This window comes from Acromyrmex echinatior, chromosome 9 (genome assembly GCF_024713525.1).
Source record: "Acromyrmex echinatior isolate Ae372 chromosome 9, ASM2471352v2, whole genome shotgun sequence".
NCBI classification, from domain to species: Eukaryota; Metazoa; Arthropoda; class Insecta; order Hymenoptera; family Formicidae; genus Acromyrmex; species Acromyrmex echinatior.
Genome location: NC_141860.1, coordinates 6,175,782 through 6,190,219, shown reverse-complemented (window position 1 = coordinate 6,190,219; position 14,438 = coordinate 6,175,782). Strand labels below are relative to the sequence as shown.

The 14,438-nt window shown below is 41.5% G+C and overlaps 1 protein-coding gene and 1 long non-coding RNA gene across 10 annotated transcripts in view; one reads left to right on the top strand and one right to left on the bottom strand.

Annotated features, from left to right (window-relative positions):
* LOC105151103 (uncharacterized) overlaps nucleotides 1-14,438 on the bottom strand; it is a 164,115-nt gene that overhangs the window by 95,433 nt on the left and 54,244 nt on the right. The window lies entirely within an intron of this gene.
* Nucleotides 1-14,438, top strand: part of sv (paired box protein shaven) — a 184,244-nt gene that overhangs the window by 132,038 nt on the left and 37,768 nt on the right. The gene's annotated exons all lie outside the window — the stretch shown is intronic.

The following is a 14,438-nucleotide window of genomic DNA, read 5'->3' as shown; positions in this document are numbered from 1 at the left end:
TACGTCGTAAGATCGTAACTATGTCGCAACGTAACTTCTTAATCATCGATGTAAAACAAAAACAAAAAAAGAGAAATATGATGACTGAAGAACTTTCGTAATGTCAGTATATCGATATTATCTCGCATATAACGATCCATATAACGTCGTTACCGACACTTTTCGAAATGCAGTAATATTAAGTAATATCGATCGCGCGGGGAAACTCCTAGGAGTGAATTGCACCGAGCGAAATATGAGACTTTTCCCGTGGAGTATTAGAAGTACCGTGAACATCTCGACGCGGGTCAATTTTCACTGCGCTTCTCCAGTATAGAGAAGACTGTTTACGATACGTGTATATAGCGTGTAACATTGGTATATAATATCGGGGTGTAATTACGGCGCCTAATAGGGATTACGGCTTGGGCCGAGGGGAATCGAACATCGAGAGAGGGTAGCCCGATGATGATCGATACCATTGGTATCATCGCGCGGTAATTATGGGCGCGGTGCGGCAGCGGCAGCGGCAGCGGCGGCGGCGGCGGCGGTGGCGGCTGTGGCGATTGCGGCAGAAGCAAGAGGGGTACCAGAGGTGGTTGCTGCTGCTCAGAGATCGCGGGGTCCCGGGAGTAAAGAGCAAAGTAAAGGGTTCCTGCGGTCGGAGGCGCGTTGTTGCGGTTAAAGCCGTAACACGTCGCGTCCAACCTGCAGCCGCTTCTTAACTACCCGCTCGCCACGAAGCGCACTCGGATACCTGCTTGGTAGCCGCGCCGCGCATTTATAATATACGCGCCCGAGACGAACGCGGGGTGCGGCGTCGATTATTGGCCGGACACGACCGCAGAGCTCTCCGGACAGCCCGCTCGGCTTAGTGTTCACTGAGTCTGCCCGGCGAATTCGAAGTATCGAGAATTTTCGCTAAATAAAAACCGACGTAGGGTGAAAGTACTCGTTCGATTCGGCGAACGCTCAGTGAAAAAAAGCATGCTTTACTGGCGCAATTATAATGTACGCGACGCGCGGGGATAAATTACGATTATAGCCATATGATACGGCCTCGCTGTTTGCCTTCTGACTGATCTGTACGAAATTTATTACGTACGTAAACCAAGAATTGAATCGCCATACCAGGAATTAAAATAAGAAGAAATGAAAACGTACGCTGTTTCAATTTAAATCAGTCGAATTTTAATGTATAGGAATGATATATATTCTCTCTACAATTTTTAGAGTGAATTGTCACTTTAAAGAGTAAAATTTTACTCTTAAAAAATTCAAAATTAAGCCGCTCTTTTTCAAGATTGGCTCAATTTTTACTCTTTAGAGCGAGATTCCACTCTAAAGAATTTAAAGAGTACGTATATCAATAGGTAATTAAGTTGTGACAATAAATAATTTTACTTGTAATAATACTACAGCTGTGAAAGACACACATAAGAGTAAATAAAATAGTTTTTCTGCAAAATAAGAATATTCAAGATTTACGGTACTAAAATGCATTCCTTGTCACATTACCGCGAAGTCTGCGTCACGCAGAGATACGACTTGACAACGCAGAAGACGATTTTATAAATCATAACAAAAAATATGAAACATGAGGATCTTGGCTAGTGAGGATCTTCGACGTGAGCTGACGAGTGTAAGAAGGATTTTATGCGCCGCGCGCGCAATTATAATACACAAGTTGGAATAAACGGCGAACGATTACCGAGGCGACCGCAAGATTCCCGGTAATTCTTAGTGAGGCGGCATATAAACGTTTCGGTTGTATGTACGTGTACATGCTAGATGGTCACTCTGAATTGCCCGAAAAAAAAAAGAACTATGTCGATCTGTCACGTGCCTATTATAACGCTGCGTGTCGGCACGTGAAATAAATGCGACCGCAAAGTCCTGTTTGCTTGTTTAAATTTTATAAGAGACCCTATTGCGATTGTAAGTTTCGGCGCAAAAAAATTCGCGAATGTTATGAGAAATAATTTAGCGACGCACGATTATGATATGTACATAATCGCACGATCGTACGCGAGAGCCTTCTTGTGCGCATGGCAATTGTAGTCAAACGGACAGTATTGTAATTTACGGAAAAATAAAAAAGAAGAAAAAAAAGAGAACAATTGCTCAATTTTCTGCGGCTTTACACCGGCGATGTCCTTGCGATCGCAACCGGGAGTATTGGATTCGCGTTTTTCTTGCGGCATTTCCGAGTCTCCGTCCTTGCACGTTTACGTGGATTGGGAGAAAACACAGGATTTCGTGCTCATTAGCGTTCGATACCCTTAGCCGTATCGATTTCCATCTATTGATTGCAAAAGCAGCTTTATCGGTTCATTAAATTTACACAGGACCTTCGGTAATTAAAATCGAAGAAATCGGCTGCGGCGCGTGCACGCGTATCGACCCGTTAAAGCATAAAATTCACGTAGAAGAGTGGTTTTTATCGCGCCACTAGAAATGTTTTTATTTCTTTATCGAGTGATTATAACTCACATATGGAAATCGTAAAGTGGTGGATTTCGTTCCAATTTCACCGGTCACCGTTGATACGACCAGATAACAGCATCCATTAAGATTCCGAGTAGCGATAACAGATTCTTCGTGTGTCGATCAACCAACTTCGCGCAGCCAGTTTTTGCTAAAATGAGAAAAGCATTAAGTTCCACAGCCGCGGCGCGTATTACAGACCTAATCAGATCACTTCGCTTTCCACTCTAATGCCTATTTGATCGCACTTGCTAACGATGCTGTCTAAATGTCAATCCCTGAGGTTTTTCGATTCCGGAAGAAACTAAGAAAGTTCACGCTAAATTTTCGCGTTTTTCTCTTTGATACACTTCTGGCAATGCGTATGTACCGTTATGACGATCTGAGGATTTAATGGAAAACGCATTAATTTACATATAAAAGAAATTATTCCAGAGATGTAGGACCTACATATTTAACGACGCATGAAAGATTCTGCGAATTTCCGATTCGATTAAAGCATTAATAGAATCACAATCGGCACATCCAAATACGTTTCAGATAATTTGTCCTTTCATGATGCCGAAAAGGCTAATAGAATAATAACCGCTATTCCTATTATTGCAAGATTTCTTAGAAATTATTTAATAATCGATTATGTTGATGCTCGCGTATAGCATCTTGCAAATCTCCTTTGAAAGCCACGCCAACAAAAATAAGGAAAAAAAAGTTGTAAAAAAATATTGATGTATTCAAAAATTTGTCAAGAGAGGGCCACAAGCGAAATTTTTTAAGGTCAAATATTGAAAGATAGAATATTAAATTATTATTTAAATTATTACATTGCAAAAGTATTATTTAAATATATAATAAATAAAAAAAGAATAATACAATCTATTTTTTATATCTAAGAATTTCTTGAATTAAACAATATTTTTGAAATATCAAAATTTTGATTAAACATTTCAGAAATGTTAAAAATATATGTGACATTTTGCTATAAATATTTAAACAAAGAGACTCCAAGAGGAAACTCATGGTCGTGAATTCGCCAGTGTAAAAAAGTGCAAAAAATTCACCTAGAAACAGACTCATTATATCTATATCATTGTAAGAGCGACAGTTCACTATAACTTTCAATTACTTCTTATTTGAGGAATTGCGACTTTTCTGTTTCAACATATTATATGATCCACTTGGATCGCAAAAATCATAAACGCGCTAGCAACAACCGCCTGCTGCCATCTGCGACTTATCGCGGGTTAAAACGCGAAACTCGTTCGTTGGTACCTTTGGTCGAGGCCCAGTCGAGCTCGGTGGGTAAGAACGGTTTGCAGATGCTGTTCCTAGAGCATTGAACGCGGATCCGGGATGATCCTGTGCGATAATTAGTAGTAGGGTGATACCGTTTAATAATGCACGGTTGATGTCTCGAGATGCAGCGAGAAAAATGGAGGCAAAATAGATTGGGAATATGGATGAATCGAGTTGTCGCGCCGGATATCGGCGCCATTAATAACGTCAATTAAAACAAGCTGCGCCCATTGATAGATTGACGGGGGTGTTCTCTTCCAGGCCACACCGCCATTGCGGGATGAGTTACCTGTCCTAGGAAAGAGCGAGAGAGAGAGAGAGAGAGAGAGAGAGAAAGAGAGGGGATGAGTTAATAATATCTTCCCTTAAGACCTCGCTCTTTTGCCCCTCTCTTCTTCCGTTGCGTTTGCCAATCCGAGCACCACGCAGATTTTTAGACCGATCGGGATACACGTGAGTGCCGTGTTTATGTCAACAGTATACGTGGGCGGCGCAATATGAGAGATCGTCTCGTTATCTCATAGCTAACATACTTGCTTCCAGAATGAGAGCTGGAAGTCACGGAAACAGGTTATGCCGCACGAACACGATCGCAAATGTTTCTACACGCGTATCAGGATGCCGCCTTTCCCCTGGACGATTGATAGGATGTCCAGAGGAATCTCGTTGTATACTTCCGGAATGGGATCGACGCGATTCGAAATTCTTTAACTCTTTCTGTTACAAAAATTAACATTGGTCTTCCTTTTTTATTACAATAGTTATAAATATTTCTTTAGTATTCAACAAATGCGTATTTTCCAAAACTTTTAGAATAAACTGTCCTGTGAGGAGTGAATCTCACTCTTAAAGATTGAAAACTACGCCACTCTTTTATAAGACTGGCTCAATTTTCATTCTTTAAAATGAGATTCCACTCTAAAGAATTTAGAGAATATCTTAATATATTTTTAATTAATTGTGCAGTCCACGAGATGCAAATATATAGGACGTTCTAAACTGGATACGGCCGGTCGCCGATTAATAATGTTTCCAACGTTTCTAATTCCACCCCTTCCGCGATAGTATGACGAATAGCTGTGTTGTCCATGCGAGTTCATGCTTGGGTTTCGGCTTGGTGGGACCAAGAGCTGACGGCTCTCTCACTCTTCAGCTTGGGGAGGGTAGTAGAGGAAGAGTAGGAGGAGGTGCGGAGGAGGTTGAAGGGGGTGGCAGATTGATCCGTCACGGAGCGCGAGCACAATCACCCCCATTAGACATTATGTGCCTCCCGGCCGCACGTACACACACGCATCACTTTCCGCGCGCGTGCGTGTGCGTGTACGAGCGTTACTGTGCCGGCCACCGAAATGTATCCGCTCTGTAATCGGGTTCTCTCTGAGTTACGATACTCGTCCCGATCTATCGTGCTGGATCGTCGATGTAGGAACGAGCCCGAATTTGCGGCGAATTCACGCTTGGCCCACACTCGGAGAGGAAATCGCAACGATGGTTCCTCTTTCCGCACGGTTATGCGGATCAAGAGAAAATCGACGGTACACCGTACTGACGGTACACGTGTCGTTCGTCAGTTTCGCTCGTTTCGCTCTCGGGCCCGAGGCACGAGGAGTGCGAAAGCGCGCGCGGCGACACGGCGCGCTGCTCACCATTTCCCGCGACTGCCGAAGCCACCCACGTAGCCCGCCGCTCGTTTGTCATCCGACAAATAGCCTTTCTGCCTTTCTGCCGCGCGCGAGAGAAGCCAAGTGCGTGTGCGACGCGTGTACACCACGCTCTCTCGCGCAGCCTCTCATAAGATTATTATTATCTTTACGGTCAAGACCGCGTCGCAAGACTCTCCGACGAGCAAGATTCGACATCTTTCGTTCTGCTTTGTTTTTTTTATTCTTGTCTAAATATTCGAGATATCCGCTATCGTTTATCTAAGTCATCATCGCAGGAGCTATACAGTATTTCAATATTCATTGCGATGAGCTATAAATAAAAAAAATATGATATAAATAGATATACTTAGGTTACGCATCGGCAATTTAAAGTGCGTAGCAATATTACTCTTGTTGTGTTCAAAAAAGATTTTGTCAAAAAAGATTTCTTCTCCCATGTGCTTTCGGCACCGATCCTTCATCGATGTAGTTACGCACGTCGCGAGCAACATCTGGTGTTAAAATCAGAGCGAGGATGCTGCACAGAAGAGCGCTGCGAGAATTCGCATATAAATTAGAGGCTATTCGGAGAATGTGAGACGGTGAGCAATATGTCGTGCTCGATTAATATTGTACTTTCTTTCTGGAGCAACTTGTTCAAAGTATACGTTTGTATGTCACATGTAGCACGAAAGCTAGGAATGATAACTTTCTTCGACAACGAAGCAGTAATTTATCAAAATTATCTAGTATTTTTTACCGCATAATTGAATTTTAAAGAATTGAAACGATCTAATTTTCATAATTAAGAGAAGCTCGCTAGCGGTTGAAGTTAGATGTAGGAATAATATATCTGTATATTTTTTAAATAAATTTATTTCAGATATATGACTGTGCGCTTACTTATTATTATATCTGACTTTATTACTTCCCGACTTGCAACACAATCAAACTGAAATAATTAAATAATTCCTCAAATTAATTAGATTTTACACTACTAACTTCTTACGTGTAAAATTCATTTAAGGAGGTGTAAGGCAAATCCAATATGTTGTAAGAATTACTTGAAAAAAATTACAAATTATTCTAAATTGCATTTAAAAGTAATACAAAAAATAGAGATAGTTGATCATCTGGATCAAAAAATATTTTAATAAAAAATAATATTTTTTAAATTTGTACTCTAATAGAAATATATGAAAATATATTATAAAATAATGATAAAAATCTCGATTTTTTAATGTAAATACTTAATGAATTCAAAAATATTTATGTAAAGTTACATTGAGATGTAGACATTAATTGATCAGTAAATAAATAAAATATTTCTTGTAAACTAAAAAAAATTGGTAAATTTCAATGAAACTTTGTATAAATCGTTTTTAATATTTCAAATATTTATATTTAAAAAATTTAGATTTTTGTTATTATTTAAAAAATTTTTGTTTATAACCAAACTAATATCAAATAAAATAAATAATCTATAAAAACATGTTGCTCAATAAAAACGGAATGTTATGAACATAACTTTCACATATATGTAGTTTGTTCAAAACGTAAACATTAATATATGTGTTTTATGCCCTTACAACTTCCTTAAGTGGTCCAATTTCTGATCTTAGTATCGATCCACTTTTCATCTGTCACTTAACATTATTCAAAGCTTTTCTCTTGAGGGAAAAAAAATGAATATCGGCGTTTCTACAAAGGAGAGATCTTTTTGGCTTAGAAAAGTGAACACTACCAAGTTGCAAAGGGTAACAGTAAGGGTCGTGCGAAGGGTGAAATACCGGGTAGTCAGATAAAGAGAGCGAAAGAACGAGAGAAGCAACGGACGAGGTGAGATGAATAAATAAGAGGGTTTTGAAAGGAGCTCGTTGTGGTGCAGAAAGTTATTACGTGGCGTCACGCGATGATGTATCCGCGCTGGTTCAGATTGTCTCCGCGAGATGGGACCACAGACCGTGAAATATGCACCAACCCCCGGGTTAAACCCCCTGGAGGCACACCGCCCGCCCTTATTCACGACCGCATCACCACCTCCAGACGCCGAGGAAGATCGCCACGTCTTTTCGAGGGAGGGTTGAAATGCGCTGTTGCTGCTGCCTTTCAATCGTTCCATATTTGTATACGAAGATTAATAACGATTTCAGATATTCAACGAGAATAATATTATTAGGGATTATTTGTAGAATAAAATGTATATTTTTCAAGATCGATTTTATTCCTGAAACATCTTGAAATACTTAAAAATAAAATCATATATCACTCAGCGTTATAGAATTATTTTTATAAAAGCGTCCTGCGACGAATAAAATATCGCTATGCAACGCGATGCAATATGTCCCCGCGATGATTAACGAGCAAAAGAATTTTTGTCGCGCAGCGCATCGAAATCCAAACGTATACGAAGGTCCTCTCTCGCATCGTCGCCGATCGATAGCTTTGAAAACATTCCGCTAAATCGCGATAGGTCCGCGATGCGCATATAGCGCAGCGTCGAAAAGCAGCGTATCCGGATTGCGTGGTAATAATTTCCATATATGTGAGGCACAATGACGGCGCATAGATCACGGACGTCCACCGCGGCACGCGACAGCACGTGCCCCGTACTCGCTACATTCGCTCGTCCATCACCCCTCGCGCCTCGCTACACTACGGGGGTGAATCCTCCCAAGGTTTTCCACCCAACGACCAACTACTCGAGTGCGTCCCCATTATGCCCGCGATACAACCCTTCTTCCAGCCATCATCGCAATGCTACTCATGTTTAGTACGGAGAATTTCGAGAAATACAGCTCGCTCGAGAGAAACACGAAGACCAAATTTTTCTTTCTCTCTCTCTCTCTCTTATTGTGTCATTTCTCTGCGAGCTTTTAAATGCAAATTGTACAATCATTGAAGTGTAAACTTATGACATATTTCTGATTTACTACGGCTTGTTTTTTTAGCATAATTATAATATTAAGGTATAGTTCAACTTTGCGCACACTACTCTCTAAAATTTCTTGGAGTGAAATCTCATTCTAAAAGAGTGAAAATACAGTCATTTTTTAAGAAGAGTAAAAATATTTAACTTCTTGAAAAAGAATGACAATTTTCATTCCAAAATTTCACTCCAAGAAATTTAAGGAGTAGTTAGATGTTCTATTTATCAATTTTTGTATATTAAAGTTGTGCAAAAAATGAATATAAAATTATTTCAGTTTAGCAAAAAATGTTATAAAAATTTGGTAAAGTATTTATAATTCATAAGAAAAAAAAGATGAAGGAAATTATAGTACGTGAATGGAAAACGATCAATCATTTTTGCAATCGAGTAATTTGATATTATATATATTACACATTGTCATAAATCTGTCGACGATGCTCGACGCACAGTAATAATCGCGTCTCTAAACAAGGGGATAACGAACAGAACGTAATCATATTATGATGCTATGGCCTTTAGCTCCCGCGGGAATGTCAGAGGGTTGTGTGTTTGACATTTAGCATTTCCCGCGGGAAGGTTGCTTCTTTGTCTGTAGTCGAGGAATCCCATTCTCGTAACATTATCACGTATTTCAGGAAGATAAACGTAACACACATTTATGTTAAAATCATTCACAAAAACCTTTTACATTTAATATTAATTATTCGGTTACGGTACAATTAATTATTGATTCCTATTAAATTTCACAATATGCTGCAAAATTGGTTTCGGCATGATTAATTAAATTAAACATATTATCAGAGTATCGAAAAATCTGCGGTTTAAAGGTAATAAAATAGCATCGTACTGTTTCGCACCAGCAAAGTCCCGCAGAACGACGAGGATTTATTTCAGGGCGTCGCAATTTCTTTCTGTATCAAGCGGACGCGTCTAACCGGTCTGTCCGGGCGAAAGTAAGAGCTCCTCTTCTTAAGATTAACGATACTTTAGTGCTCTTTTAAAGAGATCGTCCTTCCATACCCGCGTCCCCCGGCAGGAATGCTCAGGATTAACCGCCACCTCAGCCGCCCCTCCCCCTCTCATTCTCTCCACCCGCCGCTCTTCCCTTCGCCTCGCATGATCCCCACTTCGTTATTTTCCACCGCCGCCCTACCCTCGGAATGGGAGGACCAAAAAAAGAGTAGCAATCGTCGGAACTTGAAAGCAGGGCATTTTATGATGACTACAAAAGTGGTCGCGGCCACCGTTGGGGTGGCAAGAAAGAGGGTGGGCACGGTGCGGTGAAACGAGGGTGAGCCGCTACTACCACCACCATCGCAATCCACCGCTACCTCCTTTCCTGCGTCCTTAACAGGACCAAGCGACGCGACGTAAGGGAGAACGGGCGAGATGGAAGGATCGAGAGAGCGCGACTACCACTCTCGGCAGGATGGCGGAGGCGGCAGGGACTTGAATTGATTGCTTTCATTACGCAAAAAAGTCGCCTTCTCTTTCCCTTCCCGCACGAGCAACCCCTCACCTTACCCTCCGTATTTTTAACTTCTGCCGCGCGACACTGGCGAATAAGTAAGTGCGCTATTTACATCAAATCTCGTGAGTTATCGCCGCCCACCTTTCTTTCCTCCCGGTAATACCACCGTCGGAGGAACTTTGTCGGAGGTAAATTCTTTGTGTAACCGTTACAAGATTCTGCGCAACAAAATGTCCTTTGGATGTTACTTGAGTTAAAGTCTTCTGCTGTTTTTTTCAATAACATCCTTGCACTTTTAATCCTTTCGATCAGGATAAGATAAAGCTCTCTTCCTAAAGAAATTCGTTCGCAGATCACCGTAATTTCTGAATCGTAACGAGTGAGACAAGAATCCATTCATTATCATATGACGTGTACGCTAACAATATCGTTAATTTCACAGATGTCCCGTTAGTTTCGCAAACTCTTCGTTCTTGTGCTATGATAAAGGAGATTAATGCAGCGGTCGGCCATATAGATTAGGAAGGATAGTGGCTCGTCTAGGCACTGATTAGGGACAGCCCAAGAGCACGATGCAGCCACATTACCCCAATGATCGATGCACCCCGTACGGCGACCTCATCTGCATCTGCCCCCGCGTGCACCGCAACGATGTTTCCTACCCTCCGCCGCCTACACCGCAGGGCCTCCGGGTCCATAGTGCGTCCCTATTCGCCTACAAATGCGTCGTCTCAGCGTCGAACACCGGTGCAATCATGTAGAGGACATATTACCCGTCAACGCGGTCGGAGCCGCTCGTTCGTTCAGGCAAATGATATGCCAAAGCGTAATCTCGCACGAGATCCTCGAGAGATTAGGTTCACCGATGTAGTAATGACGAATGGAGGGTCCGTGCTCGTGAGGATCACGCGTCAGGTGAAGCAAGAATTTTTGCGAGGGTGAAAATAAGCATCGGGATCTCTCGAAGAGTTTGCCCCGTGAAAAACTAGTTTATCATCTTGTTGACTCTATAAGAAAACGCGTATTATACGGCGATATGTGCTGGCGAAGTAAATTTTTCATGTGCGTCAACTGGTCAATGGACGGAGAGAGTTCTGATTAGAATTAAATTTAAATAATAATAAATTTAAGAAATGATTTATTTAGATCATCTATCCGCTACCTGTGTTATTGTTCTTACATATCGATTATTGCGAAGAATATTATTAAGGCCTCAGTAGTCTGAAGGCTTAGGGACAATAAAAGGAACAGAGAACAGAGAATAAGAATTTCAACCTATCAGAAATCATGTATTGTGGAATATACAGTTTCTGATAGGTTGAAATTTTTATTCTCTGTTCTCTGTTCCTTGTTCCTTTTATTGTGTGGAGCCCCATAGAACGCTTGTACGAAATACAAGAGATCCGACTCCTGGCCGAGGTAATATTTTTTTCGTAATAAATTTATTTACAGTTTTTTCAGTATATTAACATCTTTCTAAGAGAATGCCAGATTGAACATCAAATTATTAAATTGCTTATTAATTTAATTTGTGATATTACTATAATAGTTTGATTGCGTTTATAAGTTCGAAAATTATTTCGAAAATTATTTCAGCACGTAGTTCAAATAACTATATATTTAGTATATAAATTCACATAGAAATTATTTAAAAGCATCTAAGATCCAGCTTTGACTGTAATGGGCATTAAATTCTTACTTGTTGAATAATAAATTTATATAAACAATAAATTTATATATTATATATGTAACATATATATATATATTTTTTTTATATAAATAAAATGTGACCTTTTGCTATATTTGATTAGTCGCAGAGGAAGAAAATTTCGTCAAAAGCCAACCATCAGAGTACGCAGCATTTTATTAAGATACCGCCAATAAAAAATTCAATAAATTACTCGTTAAAAATTTATGCAGCTTAGCATATGTGAAAATTCAACGCATGTCAAATTTACGTGTGTGGAGTATTCCATCACTTTACACACAGATCGCCGACCCTGCGAATAAGTGAATTCCTCTGTGTGTGTGTGTGTGTGTGTGTTCGGAAATTAAAAATTCTCAAAAGTTGCTAAAGCAAGGTTGCTCTAAGAGAGAAAAATAAAAAGCTTCTCACGTATGTCTTGGAAACCCGAGTAACTTTGTACGCTTCCGACTTCCCGCGCGAGTTCGTCGATATTCTCACGAATCGACGACCGAATCAACCGTGTTGCTGCTAGGAAGTTTCGTTTCGCCCGAGTGCGAATGTCGGTGTCGCATACACCGGTTGCGCAACGACACCGTTTGACAAGACACACACGTAAAGTTTTGCGATGTCGGGTATCTAGTGTCAGCGCGCGCAGGGCGGGGGAGGCGACGCAGGGGGCTGGAAAGAAAGAAAGAAAGAAAGAAAGAGAGAGAGAAAGAACTTCGCGAAAGAACGCACTCAAATGTAAACCGGACCCTTGTGAGATTCGCGACCCAGCGACGGTCCCACCGACGACGACGAGGACGATGCCTGACCGCACCTTCCGGGCGATCTTGTCCGATCCGTGCGGTTCGGAATGGAACCCAGTTTCTTTCTTCTCAGCATAATATTTAGCATGCCACTATATAATCTGGTTGTCTGTTCTGATGTAAAATAATTTTTTTTTTTTTTAATTTTTACATACCAACATTCTTTTTCTCTTTTCTTTTTGGTTCACACTTTGTGCATCACATACTTCACAATTTCAGCACAATACTTCACAATTTGATTAAATTCGACATACGTTATATATGAACGAAATGTATGCGAATTGATAAATATAAAGAATAGAGAGATGAGCTGTTCTATTTACGAGCGATAAATGTCGAATGGTTTGTACCATTCGAACTTTTAAGCGTCATAAACTGTAACTCATTTCCGGCGAATAAGTATCTATATTTCACGATACGTATCATGTCCGAGAATAAGTTCCCAAGGAACGCGTTGCACAGGAGAGCGAGTACGCCGCAGTTCATAAACCAGTGGTATACATCGCGCCCCACCTTCCATACTTTGACTTCCCCACCTATCGCTTGTAACGGGTAGATTGCAAAGCCCTTTTCTCCCTCGGCCACCTTTACCATCCCTCCGGGGGTCTGTGAGAGGTATCCACGGTATTTGTCTCCACGTAATCAGTCTCGTAATTAATCGCGGCGATGCATGCCGCGGGACGTCGCGCGATACGCTCCGAGAGCGTTAACCCTTTCAGTGCTAAGTTATTGTAACGTCATAATATAAATAGAATCGTATACCTACAGTTGTATACAAAACGTCGTGTTCAAGAAATCTTTATAACTAAGCCGAAATATGACAGTTTCTATTATCTTAATGTTTTAGTGAATTTGATCGTTGGTGATGACAAATTGATGACGAAAGATGTGGAAGAATAAATTGCGTATGTAAATAACAAAAGAAATAAAAAGTTGGAAATTTCAAGAAATAGATTCCTGTTGAAAGAGAGACAATCAAATAATTTCACGTAATATTGGCGGTATACCAGCCGATCAGCATTAATTTTTAAATATTTGGCTACATGGTTTCGTTTGGCTGCCATTGTTCTTTTCCAAACTGCGACGATAAACAAGTTTATAGCCATTCGATATCCTTGAATTGCTCTTTGCGTACAAGAAGATCGATAAAGTGAATAAATTATAGTGATATCACATAGAAAAAGAACTATAAATAAAAATAATCGAAACTATCGAGGATAAACGAAAGAGGGAAACTATCAGAAGAACGTCCATATAGTAAATGCTGAGAATACATGAAAGTCGTGCAAAATCCAAAGACCCAGATTGCTACAAAATTTGTTGCGAAATCGTTAACGACAAATCGACGAATGCGTTCTATTCATCCCTGTGTGTTTCGCGTTCTCCTATCCTTTCTCTTTTCTCCAATTTCTCTTTCATCGATCAGCGATCGAAACGCATGATCCATTCGGCAGAATGAAATGTCACACGCCGCAGTAGCGGCCGTATGGCTAGAGAAAAATCGGGGCGATGGTGGGTAACTTTTAAATAAATAAAATCGATAGGGCGCGACATCGTATCTGAGGGAGCTGAAGAGGTACGACCTCCTCCCTCCCTCCCTCTCTCTCTCTCTCTCTCTCTCCCGAAGAAGAGGGACACTCTCATGAATAAGCAGTGTTCACAGGGGTGTGCGCCGCGTGATTTCGCGCGGGACTGTTGGCGGTAGACTAGCCGGCGAGCGTTTATTTCGCGCTCGCCTTCGTCTCTCCTCCATCCCGAGATCCACCGTCCTCCGTCGCGGCCGCCCTGCCGCCTGTCCTCCTGCCTATCCACCCCGCACCCCGCACTCCGCACCCAACAACCGAGGGTCCCCATACTTGTTCCCGCCGCCGTCGCCGCGATGCCAATAACGAGGTTATCCCGCGCGACGCCGCCGCCGTTTCCGTAGAAACCCCTCGTCGCAGGGTGCTCTCCCACCAGGCAGTTACGGCGCGTCGACCAATCAGGCCCGGCTGGATGCTGATCGAGGGATGCAAAAGGCGGGGTCGAGCGCGGCGTGGGGATGAAAGCTCACCGCCGTGAGGCGGGGGTCGAAAAGCTGTCCGAAGTCACGTGTGTCCGTCGGCAGAAGCTACCTTCGTGCTCCTCGACGTCGTCG